This window comes from Macrobrachium rosenbergii, chromosome 44 (genome assembly GCF_040412425.1).
Source record: "Macrobrachium rosenbergii isolate ZJJX-2024 chromosome 44, ASM4041242v1, whole genome shotgun sequence".
In the NCBI taxonomy this organism is placed as follows: domain Eukaryota; kingdom Metazoa; phylum Arthropoda; class Malacostraca; order Decapoda; family Palaemonidae; genus Macrobrachium; species Macrobrachium rosenbergii.
In genome coordinates, this window is record NC_089784.1 from 8565800 (window position 1) to 8579050 (window position 13251).

The 13251-nt window shown below is 37.7% G+C and overlaps 1 protein-coding gene across 9 annotated transcripts in view; it reads right to left on the reverse strand.

Annotated features, from left to right (window-relative positions):
* The window catches only part of LOC136829305 (guanylate cyclase 32E-like), a 475168-nt gene that overhangs the window by 75840 nt on the left and 386077 nt on the right, over positions 1-13251 (reverse strand). The window lies entirely within an intron of this gene.

Consider the following 13251-nt stretch of genomic DNA (forward strand, 5'->3'; position numbering starts at 1 on the left):
CGTGATCTTACAAAAACTTGCCATTTCATCTGACGACGGAAACTATTCTTAACAGCCAAATATCTACATCCTGTGTACTACACTATACAACACTTCGACAACTGTATCAAACTTCAATCATGCCATTAGTCAAACTATGTTTATTGCAATCCAGCACTCCTTTGTTTTTATATCTTTCCCAAGAAGCTACAAGGAGATATGTGCTAATATAATCTGGTGCTCTTGAATGGCAGCCTATAAAAAAAAAAAACTGAAATCACTCACCTCAACGTTAACTTTGTAAATAGGACTTTCGCTGTTTCTGTTAATTAACTAGTACATACATATTTAAACGTCTAGTCCTAAGAGAAGATCACTGTTTTAATATGATACACACATCCAACATTTTCCTGCTCAAGAACTTCCTTAACAGTACGATAGCTGTTTTCAAAACAAAACTTTCACTTTCGAGAACCACTAAAATCTGAATCGTTGGACTGCAGAACCCGATGCTAAAACTAGTTTTAACTGAAATGTTGTTTTTTTTCTCCGTTCGTATCCCGGAAGTCTTACGCTAGATAGTAATAAATGAAACTACGCATTTATAAAACCTTCTGCACTGTATCGTAATGCACACCGTTCGTTCATGCTAGTACACGCTGCTGATATTGCTGAACTTCGTTGTTGAATTTTGCTGAAAATACCACTTTGTTGAGGTAACTGAGTGAAAGCTACAGGTTGTTTTGGCAGCGTCCCAATTTCGAAGAACCACCATCCTGTACTTTAGAAGTTGATTCCTGTTAGTCTTTTATTTTCATGCGTCAAACCATAAAACAACGATCCACAACACACACAAGCGAAAGAGAGGGAGAGAAGGATGCTGAATTAACCATAGCCTATACACAAAGAGATGACAATTATTGTGTGTATTTGCTCTCTATCTTATAGTGATAGACTAAGCCGTCAGCTTCCCAAAGGTATATGTATCCCTACCAGTTAAAACTGCAGAATTTAATCCTGAAAAATATGTAAGTAACGAGGTATTACACGATTATCAATAAAACGAGAATTTGGTAATAGATTTGTCGGCTTTTGAAAATATGAGTGTGTTATTAATAATAAAGTACAAATACCTAAGCACCCCAGAATAATACAAACACGCTTAAAGGGAAATGTGCATCACTATGAGCAAATGCCACGGTATGTCATTGTCTAATACGGTGGCATTCACTCATCATTTAATAAAATTAATATTTCGTTATTACTAATGAAAATCAGCAAACATTTACTGTAACTAAATTTAGCATTCAAATGTATAATACAGGATACGACATTTATCTTCGAATTTCACATACAGGTTAAGTATGAAAAGTGCAATAATTATCAAGCACATATGCCAACAATAGGCCGTGAAAAAGGAATGTCATCGTTCTATTTGTCACTGGTGAAGGAAAATGTGGCAAATAAACTGAGGGAAAATAAGCTATCAACAAAAACAAAATATAGTGTTGTGCGCGAAGGCAATGTTGAGCCAACTCATCTTTATGGAAATGAAGTGTTGCTGCCAACTATGAGTGAAAGGAAAAAAGGTGGCCCGTTCAGGTAACAGATTTGCATAGCAAATGCCGAGTACGAATGGTTGACAAGAACATTAAATTGCAGGTACAACAATGCTGTGTTAACAAAAGACTAAAATATGTGAACACTTTTTAGATTGTTTTGAGATGGTTTAGTTACGCGCAAAGAAAAATGGAGGTAGGATGCTAAACAAGGTACGCAATTCCCAAGTCTCGAGAGGATGGGATGGGAAACACAGGATATATCCTACTTAACTGACAGAGGCAAGGACGTTACAGTAAAAATTTTCCAGTATTAAGCACACGTACACGAAAGGGACATCAACGTACCACCGATGCTATTTTTGATATAACACTTTGAAGCGTGTTAGATTTTTTTTAACATATTTCTACACGGACTTGACATATAATAATAATAATAATAATAATAATAATAATAATAATAATAATAATAATAATCACAGTACAGACAAGGAATACAGAGGAACTGACTGTATAAACAATTAAACTACACGATTCAAATCATTCCATAATTTGGTCACTCAGAACGCCTATTTCCGTCAGCGTCAGCCAGTAATTGCTAGTTATCGGGACCCAAGCGAAACCTTAAAGAATAAGTGGAGACTTTACCTCCGTCAAAGTGGTTATTAAACTTTGTTACGGCAAAGGTGTGTATGGTTTCGGTTTCTTGAGCCAACAACGGCTGAGCAATCCACCCAACAAAAGGTTTCTTCTCTCCAAAATTTACATTCCTAACTCTCCGAAATGAACCACCTGTTGCCAGTCAAATTCTACTCGTAACATTTTGTTGCAATCCCACTGGTAACAAATACAAACGGGCAAAATCTGAATAAAATAGTAATCTCATCCAACTCTTTCCGCTTTTAAAACACTTACTCTTGGGAAGAAGTCAGGATGACTATATGTACTATCTAACAGTCAACATTGCCTGTCTTACAAAGAGGAAACCTTTCCCAAGTTAATCATCCTTAGAAAATCTACCTCGCCAGGTTTGTTTGTTCAATTACTAATTATATAATGTGCAGGGTTTCACATGATCGAAGAAAATTTTTATACAGAAATGAAACGCGTTTATTGTTGGTTTAGTAAGTTTTCTCCCTTTTCTTAACTGATTCATCAGCCTGGTAATTTTCTTATGAAGTAGGCCCTCTTTTCGCTGGCGTTTGTAATCATCGTTGACAGCAACTGAATCAACTATAAATGCATTTCTATGCAACAAGGGAACTTGTATTACAGTTTATCAAAAAGAACACAATACTAAATAAAAATAATCTTTATCGACAGTTCCTGCCACAATGAACAAATTTTATACTAGAACAAGATACACACCGAGGCCCAATGTCCTAGTTATTCCATCCCTGGAATTCCATATTTCAATTTTTATGGCTTGTTATACTTTTATTTCATCGAGCTTCTCCACAGCAACAGCTCCCTTTTGCTAACTGAGACGCATATGGATTGGGGGGAAAAACGGTTGTATTTTGATGCTCATATTAATGGTTTCACAGTTTCATCTTAGAGTCATTTTTTTCTCCTAAACCCGGCCCGGACATAAGTTTCCGTTATTAGTGACTAATGAGGCTCAGCTGATAGATGTTCCAGTGTTCTAAAAGGCATCCGAACTGTTACGAAGTTATGTAATTGCTGACCTACAGGAGGTATGTTAAAAGGTTATCCATTTTGCAAGGAGGCACAAGCCTAATATTTCAAGAAGCGGTGTCTTTTCTGAAGCGACAGGAGTATTTTAATAACAGTACCTTATGTTAAAAGGAAAAGCGTTAATTCCTCTTTCAATTTCCAGACCTTTCTTGCAAAAACTTACGTTCAGGTTCGCTGGCAGTGTAATTATAATACACAAAGCGTTTGCATGCGATCACGCTTGCATTATAACAATCCTAAATGTTTGCAATCTTATAAATCTTACCCGAATCAATCCATGCAAATATCGAAAGATTTCTCTATAACTACAGTGAACATAACTGTAGCAAACTTTGGTATATAATTTAGACCTTTTTGATCATATTTACTTAAGAATAACAGCTGTATCCGACTCTGATGCAATTTATCTATAATAATACTGGGACTCCGACGCCGTTGGAATACTTTGATTTCTCGGTCGTTTTGCTTCCTTGACTTTGATCTCTGTGGAACAAACTCGAGAATGTGAGTCATGGTAACTCATTAAAACAGAACTGTGATCCCAGTGACACTTGGGAATGTACTCTCTGTCAAAAGGGCATTTTGATGTGACTCAAATAGAGGAATCTGTTAGCTTTCGCCTTGTAACGTTTGTTTGACTGCTACTACCTTTTAGTCACTTGGTTCCTCAAGTTAGTAAAGCTAACTACATTCACAAACAGACTTTCATATATATATATATATATATATATATATATATATATATATATATATATATTTATAAGACCTTTCGTAAAAATGCTATAAGGATTACGTTATGATATTTAGTTACAAAGTTACAGAAACAAGTTTATAACAAACGTCGCTTCTAAAATGAAACAAACAGAGAGAGAGAGAGAGAGAGAGAGAGAGAGAGAGAGAGAGAGAGAGACACACACGAAACAACCGAGCCAACAGAATGCGCGATGAACCGCGAATTCAGAAGGTACGTATATCCTTCCACGGAATCCCCTTGCATGGCATGGCAGCTCCTTCGTCCCTTGAAGGACGCCACAAACAATTAATCCTCTATGCAAATTGCCGATAAAATACGAGCCTGGTCGTAAACGGCTTCATAACGCCTACGACGGGTCTCGATCAAATTTGCATATGGCGAAGACCTCTTAACTGGACCGGTAATTACTTGAATACATTTAGCTCTGGCAACGTTGGCGGATTCAAGGATATTAAATGACTTCATCGTCCCTTAACGAGTTAAAAGCTCATCAGCCGATAGTTGGTTAGGAAGCATCTGCGTGATAACAGATTCCTTTAATGGACGAGAGAGAGAGAGAGAGAGAGAGAGAGAGAGAGAGAGAGAGAGAGAGAGAGAGTTAAGTATATCTTAGTTTAACCAGACCACTGAGCTGGTTAACAGCTCTCCAACTGGTTACCTAGCAACGGGATCTACAGCTTATTGTGGAATCCGAACCACATTATGACGAGAAATGAATTTCTATCACCAGAAATAAATTCCTCTATTTCTTCACTGGCCGCTCGGAGAGTCGAACGCTGGGCCAACAGCGTGCTAGCAGAAAGCTCTACCCACCCCTCCAATGAAAAACTCGAGAGAGAGAGAGAGAGAGAGAGAGAGAGAGAGAGAGAGAGAGAGAGAGAGAGAGAGAGAGAGAGAGAGGAGTCTGACGAATATCTAATGAACTGTTCCACCTCGGTGAGGTCGTCAAATTCTTAAAATTAGAAGATGGCATTTTTATTTTTTTGACGGTGCAGTAATTTCCCACATATGTTCTCTCTCTCTCTCTCTCTCTCTCTCTTCAAGCCACCCAGTTGAATAATAACCTGGTACCTAACCACTATTTAAGTCAACAGGGACATAACATCATGACATTACGACACGCCTGCATCGCCCTTACGGCCAAGAATCCTGACTGTGAACGATCTATACTCACACCAGGATAGAAAGCCAAGTCTACTAGGCTGTATGCCAAGCTATCTATAATTTGCACGAGTCCAGAAACGGAGATGCATTACCTGTGGAGCGAGGATTACCTCGTCGAGGCTCTCTTGCTTTGCCAAAGCAATGCACAATGACTCCTGGGGTTTTTTCTCTCTCTCCACCAACCCACAAGTACTGGCTGCGGGTTGAGAGTAGAACGAAAGTCCCTCAGCTTGTGATGCGCGCGCGATCATCACCACGCTACAAGATCATAGAGAGAGAGAGAGAGAGAGAGAGAGAGAGAGAGAGAGAGAGAGAGAGAGAGAGAGAGAGAGACTACAGCTTTTTTAGTACAACCTAAACTACGGTAAATATCAAAGAACTATGTTTATATATATATATATATATATATATATATATATATATATATATATATATATATATATAATATATATAAATAAATGCATATATAATATATATATATATATATATATATATATATATATATATATATATATATATGTGTGTGTGTGTGTGTAGAGAAAGATGTCATCAATGGCAATATAAAAACACACAAGACAAAAAAAAATGATAATGTATACAGCTTCGCTAACAATTGAAGGCAGATACACCAAACAATTTTTCACGAAAACTGAACTCGGGAATAAAGCTGAATTCTAAGAATCACCAAGAAAAGATTCCTCAAAGCGTCCGAAAGAGAAACCAACACAAAGTCTATTTCCTTGTCGATGTCTCGTTTGACTGCCATATTTCTTTGCCCTGATTGGTCTGTAGTTTGAAGATTGCGAACACTAATTGGAAGAGGGCCTTTTCTTTTGGGGAAAAGGTACACAATCAATATCTTGCCGAAGAAAACAAACGTTTTTTTGACATTTCCATTCACTGTACTATTTACCTACGCGTCAACATTGAGGTCGAAGCTTTCTGCAAATATGATAATCAACCATATGTATGTCAGCTTGGGGACAGAAAAGATCAATAACGATGTCGAGTAATCACACATTCTATTCAATTACAAACACACACACACACATATATATATATATATATATATATATATATATATATATATATATATATATATATATATATATATATATATATATGCAGTGTAAACAATCGACTTGACTTGACCATTCGCCTATTAATTGGGCAAGAGCTCGATGGCCCCAGTTCAAATTCTGGTCAGGACAGATGGCCTTATCAATCATAATTCCCCTTGGGTGTAAGTTATTCCCAAGGCATAGTGAATTTAATGTTGAGTGATATTTGTGGCTTTATATTTATGAATATTAAAAATCATCCGTGTAAGTGACAAAACTTCACATCACTGACTTTACTAGGTCACCTAGATTTTTTACCTTAGGCAAAAGCGTAAAAAGAACAAGAGAGAGTAAGAAAGGAAGCAATAAGTGGTACACAAGGTATAATTCTTTCAGCTGGATGTATTAAAAATCCACAGATATCTACATTGGTTCAAAATAGTTCGCAACATGAGGGCATTTAAAATTTCCCTGTATGTTTTTTTCGACGGGAAAAGGTAAAATAATTGTGGTGCAGTACACCGGTCGTTAATGATACTTTGAAAAGGTAACGGGTGACATCAGAGCTGTGTCCAGCAGGGGCCTTGAAGGAACGAAGCCGTGGTTATAAAAAACCGAACCTCCGTATTATAATATCAACATTGTAGCCATTCCATTCTAGTCTCTAAGGCATCAGCTATACGTAATTCGCCTTAAATGTTACCTCCTTTTCACTCATGTCTGTTACTTTATCGCCACTTTTGGCGTGCTTTTACGTTTACGTAACTGGTGAGAGAAGCCTCAGACCTCCGAACACCACGAGTGTCCCATTACGTAATTACAAAACCTCTGTTACCCGACACACAAGACACTAGACCTAGAAAGGAGCAAAAATACGCATCAAACAGCCATCAGATTCCCAGCGACCATCGACAAGGATCACGATCCAAGGATAACACAAGGATTTTCTCTTTTTATAGAAGGTCGCCTGTCAGGTATTTCTCTATCCAAGGACGCCCAAACATTTCTCTTATCCGGTGACACTGGATCCGTTCCGTTCAAGAGCGCTACAGAGTTTGACGATCACGGCTGCGTGAAGTAGAGGTATTTGGCCTTGTTCTGCATTTCGCCCTCAATCGAATGAAGTTCTTGCAGATACAACTGATGGGAAAGGATTTACCCCTGAATGACTTTTAATGATCAGGTTTACTAGCCATGAAACTGAACTGAATATAGAATTTAGGCCGAAGGCCAAGCACTGGGACCTATGAGGCCATTCAGCACTGAAACGAAAATTGACAGTAAAAGGTTTGAAAGGTGTAACAAGAGGAAAACCTCACAGTTGCACTATGATAAATTGTTAGGAGAGGGTGGAAAGTAAGATGGAAGAAAGAGAATTTGAAAGGAGGCACAGTTAAAGGAACGAAAAGGGTTGCAGCTAGGGGCCGAAGGCACGCTGCAAAGAACCTTAAGTAATGCTTACAGTGCACCGCACGAGGTATACTGACGACACTAGCCCCTCCTACGGAAACTAGCCATGGAATGGTTCTACTATATGGTGTTAAGGAAACTTGTAACATTAAACATTCTGCAGTCCCACTCACATGCTCTATTTCTCTCACACAATGACAGAACACTTAAAAAAAAAGTATGCGATAAAAACAAACACCTAATTACTCGAAGTACACCTAAATTCTCCCTTTGCATCGTACTTGCACGACTACTGACAAACGCGTTGCGCAGTATGATACTTACCGTAATTTATGCAAATCGATTTATAGCAGATTGCCTACGAGCTCATGCAAATTAGGGGCGTTTGATTATTGACAATACACAATTGCTACGGATGATTATTCAAAACCAAACGGAGAGACGGGCTAACTCACGGAATAAAAAACTTGTTTAATGCAAGATAAAATGTCATTCTACATAAAGGAAAAAGATAGTTAGTTTAAGGTTTTATGCCGTCTGTCACTTCTCAGCAGCCTAAATTAGGACATAGTAGATTCCGAGTGCAGTAAAATCCGTTCGTACCAAGTCTATGTTCTGTTAACAGTGAATTTTTACAAGGTATGGGTGTTAACCGAACTGTTAAATTTATTTTCTTTTCCTTTTACTTTTGCCGTCAGGTCTGTTATTAACGGTGACCAAAATTATCTTCGCCCCACCCGCCCCCCTCAAGACTTTTCGCCTACATGAAACAGTAATCTCCAATTAAAAACCCTTTAAACATTCATAAAGATAATGGCTCTGTGGAAATTCAATGCGTTTGGCAAAGCGTTTCTGTCAGCAATAAGCACTGCATTCCAACATGTAATTTCTTCACAGAGCGCCAAACAATGGTTTCGGTAAAAATATCCCTTAAATACCCATATTTCCTGCCCGAATGGTGAAGTTTCTTCTTTCAATCCTTTGTTATCATTTGCTCTTAATTAATCATCACCCAACGTACCATTCATACAAATCAAACTGGGTTTAGCAATGGTAGATGGATGGATGTAAGATATTTAGGGCAAAAGCCCAGGCACTGGGGCCAAGAAGGCCATTCAGCGCCGTAATGAAGAGTAAATAAATTATGTTAAGGTTATGACTTCATGAAGGAAATGATTAATAAATAAAATGAAGTGATGTGACCAATAAATAAAGGTATGAAGTTTAATGAATGATGTGATATATACATAAAACAATGTCATTAAAATTCTGTGATGTAATAAGTATATTAAGAAATAAATTAAATACCGTTAAAAATTTTAACATACTTTAAAAAAGAGATGATGGCAGAAACATCTGCTTCATCCCCCAAAATATCAGAGAGGGAATTATTAGCAATGGTAGAATTTAAATTCCAGTGCATCAAATGCTAAATTTTATTTATGCACAAGATTTCCCGTAGGTAATAATAGACAAACCAAAACGAAGTATTTCTCGGGCAACCCCAATAGCCTCTGTCAAATCTCGATAATCTGGCAATTCATGCGTCCCTTACACCCTTCACGGTCACAGCCATTATTGTTGTCAACACTTGAATCTGCCTCTGTTCCCCTCGTCAGCCCCTCAAAAATCACGGAAAGGGCTTAACTCTTATTTTCTTCCCTTGCCTTCATTTTTATCTGCAAACCTTTATGGTTTTCAACACTTCTCGAAGCCTTTCCATTGAAAACACCATTGTTCCTAAAAAGGAAAAAACACTGGTCGTTTCTTTCTTTAAATGAACTTTGACATTTAAATGGGCTTTTTTTTATCAGGCTGCATCCACGGTAGGCTGAATAAAGCGTAGAAGCAGATATAAACGCAGCTTCCAAATATATATTTTTTTAAAGTAAAACTATGTCAATATTGCATTGAACATTAAATAAACCTGAAGCAAAACCTTTAATTCTTCACATTCTAATTTTTAAATATAAACAGCTTCAGATAACATGTACAGTAGTAATGACTCCAGCCATGAGAATAAATATCTGCTGTCCGAATGATTTCGTAAGTATTTCATACACACTTGGTCCATACCAGAAAATATCAAGGTTGGCTTTATCCACTTAAACTGATACTTCCAGTCAACTTGGGATTTCAGTAATTGAGCATCAACTAATTTTCCAAAATAACTCGAATGTTGGAAATTTCATGTAATAAAAAAAAGCAAATGGTTGAATTTCTTGGCGTATACCAATTGTTTCCTAAATTCACAATTTTTGTTAAAAGTTTAATAGTATTTTTCCCCGGTATACAAACCAGAGCCTTTTATGCAGGAGTATTACTCAGCACAACTGAACTCAGTAGGTGAAAACCGTGAAACTTGGTAGCAAGATAGTTAACTGCTGGTTAAAGGGGTGAGCGGAGGAATACCCGTCACCCACCTGCCGCCAACAAACATATTTTCCTACGGCATCATGGACAAAGTAGGGTGGGTGAGGTTCGTAATGAGATATGAGACTCTGGTTTGTATATCTATTTAAAATGTCTCTTCTTTTTTTTTTTTCTTGTGGTAACAAAAACCACCACCTCACTCCTTAAGTGGGAGGGTGTCTCTGTCAAATGGCACAGCTGAAAACCTACCCAATATTATTACACAGTCACAAAAGGGAGCAAAGGGGAGGTTGACTCCTGCAACCTTCTCTGCGGTCTGGATGACAGGACAGGAGAAACCCAGGCCTGAGCAAGGGTGTCTAGAGCCTTGCTCAAGGAAATGGCCAGAGAGCCATTTGCTATCCCTGTAAGGATTGCACAAGCTCAAAGGCAGCTATACTTGGCTAAAATGACTGATGGGTTCAGAATATAGTTCAACAGCACTGAATATAGCTCTTTAAGTAGCATGAAGCAGGTGGTCGAATATCTCTGACATCAGCCCTCATCACCCTTGTTACTGAAAAGTTATTCTGAAATTCCAGGAATAGTTGCATGCTCCTGACATCATGAGTTTTCTCCTAATCTGTAAGGCTGGCTACTTGTCTAAATTGTCGAAGCTCATTTGATACATCAAAAAGGAGGTGACCTTAAGCACTTGCATCTTGTGTTTGCCAGTATTAGCAAGCAAGAGGCTCTAACACAGTACTGTAATAGGTCTGATAGTACTGTAGTAGCATACACGACTCACATCGGGTATAGAAACCTCTCATCTGGACCACTTGATAGTCCTGGAGAGAGGAAACAAAACTTTTGTATCTTTTGTCAAATTGACAATTCTTGAGTTTCTGCCATAAACTCAAAAATAAACGAACAACCCCTAGAATTAAAGATTCCCTAAAGCAATAATAGGTTTCTTTCTCTAAAGAGAAGATAACAAACCAACTACCCGAATGAACTCTTAAATTGTGGACATGAATAATCTGTCCTAATGTTGTTAACCGCAGAAAAACAATTGTTTGCGTTAGTCATGACAGCTCAAAATCGAAGTCCACCAACCTGTGGACCTTTACAGGTAACTTGTATCCTCTTGAAATTGTGGTTAATATTTCATAGATATCAGTATGATTGACCAAAACTGAACTCAATCATACAAACATGTAACTTATCAGACATATATCACAAACAGATTGAAAAGAATCCAACAACTGTAAGTGGAGAGCGAACCTGTCCAATGCTGAATAGTAGCATGAATATTGTTTGTAATTGTGCAATAAGTTGCTGATGTGTGTAGTCGACATATTTTACTGTGGATGCACCCTGAGAAGCTGTGCTGGTGATCATCAGAACTTAATAGCTTCTGTAAGAGAAATCAAGATGCAAATGACTCTCTATCCATCTGGAAATAATCCTGTCCACTAATCAATGCCTCTCCTCCTCAATAAATAGTTTGAATAACTAGTCAGTTACTGGGATTGGAACAAGAGTAACAAATGTAAGCCCTCTGCCTGTGCTTCCCAATTATAATATAAGGAATCTGCTAATTACTGCTGCAGTGCTAAGCAGGAGACAGGAGGTATGCCATCCTTGCCACTTAGAGCCTAGTACTGTAGGTTAGGTTGGGAAGGCTGTATTTCATTTACTATGATTTGTGGTGCTCTAGATCAAGTTTGGATGGGGGAACGCAGGAGGCCAAAGTCCCACAGCTTACTGAAAGTATGCATTCATGATCAAGTAAATACTATCATTAAACACAAGACATGCAAAAGCATTGTGTTGTATGTAACTGTACTGTACTGTATAACTGTAGAGTAAAAGGAAAATTAAACCACAATGACCAGATTACCAGTAATGTTGAAAGTAGTGCATAATGAGGGATGATGCTTGGACACTCAACTCTCACTAGACTCTCATTATTTACATATTTTATGTTTCAGCATAGTACCCTAGAAAAGTACTGTTGTTTCAACACAGCAACTGGACATATCAGTATACTTACTTGTTGTAAGCCCTGCACATCCATTTACACCCATGCACTTTTATTTGTATTTTTGATATTTACTGCAATTTAGTAAATACTGTATGCACAGTTGCACTAAGGCACCTTAAGCAGTGTAGTGTGGGTAAGGGAAGCAAGAATGATTTATGGGTTACTGTTATTTTATGACAAATACTGAGATAGCTATACACAACAGCTCTGTATAACGATATCAAGGTTGAAGAATATACTTCCGTCTGACAGTAATGGAATGGACATCCATAATGTGACAGAACAGATATAATTTCTTAGATGTTAGGAAATAAATCACCTTAAAAATCAATGATGAAATACTGGGCTCATGTATAAAACAACTTTAAAAATTTCATTTATTAGTAAGAAATAAAAACCATCACCTTTTATTTAGAAGCCTCACTCTTTAGGTGGAAGGACAGTCTCTTAAGTGACTGGCAAGCTGAATCTTGACCTGGAAATGCCAAGTTCCTGGTTAATCACTAGCAGGGAGGAATGATGCCTGTAACCTCCTACATAATCTGGTATTGGGACACAAGACTGATAGGGCCTTGTCAAGAATGAGATGTGCCCGAACTCCTCCTACGAAAACTTTGGAGAAAAAAATGCTGCACTAGGTTGAAAGGGGAATGTACCCTTGTATACAACACTGCCAAATATTACTGTGCTTTAGCCAGGTTAAACTAAGGGTTCTAAAGGGCAAAGCCCTCTAATCAAGAATGACTCAAACCTCCTAGGTTAGGCTATGTTAGAAGCACTGCTATATATCAATCAGTGTTATGTTAGGTTAGGTTAGGTTGGAGGTCCATGAGGTAAATGCCCTAACCTGTGTTCTGCCTTACGTAAGGTGAAACTAGGTTAGGTTAAAATGCAGCTTTGTATGTCACTCTGTAATTTAGGTTAATTTGGTTAGGTTCCAGTAACCATTCATGCAGGAATTCTTGCTTATGTTAGGTTCATGGTGGTTAGATTGTGCCTATGTGATAACCACCTTGGTATTTTTCTTAATTAAATACCAAGTCTCAATACTGTACTGGAGTTCTTTTCCTTTGTTCTTAACTTTCCTTCAGATACTTAATACAAAGCATGCCAAAATCTATAGCAAATTTACTGTTCCCAATATATTTACCAATGAATATCATTACCCACACACTCTTATAAGTTATCTTGCTTATGACTCTACATACATGCAACTGGGGCTCATAT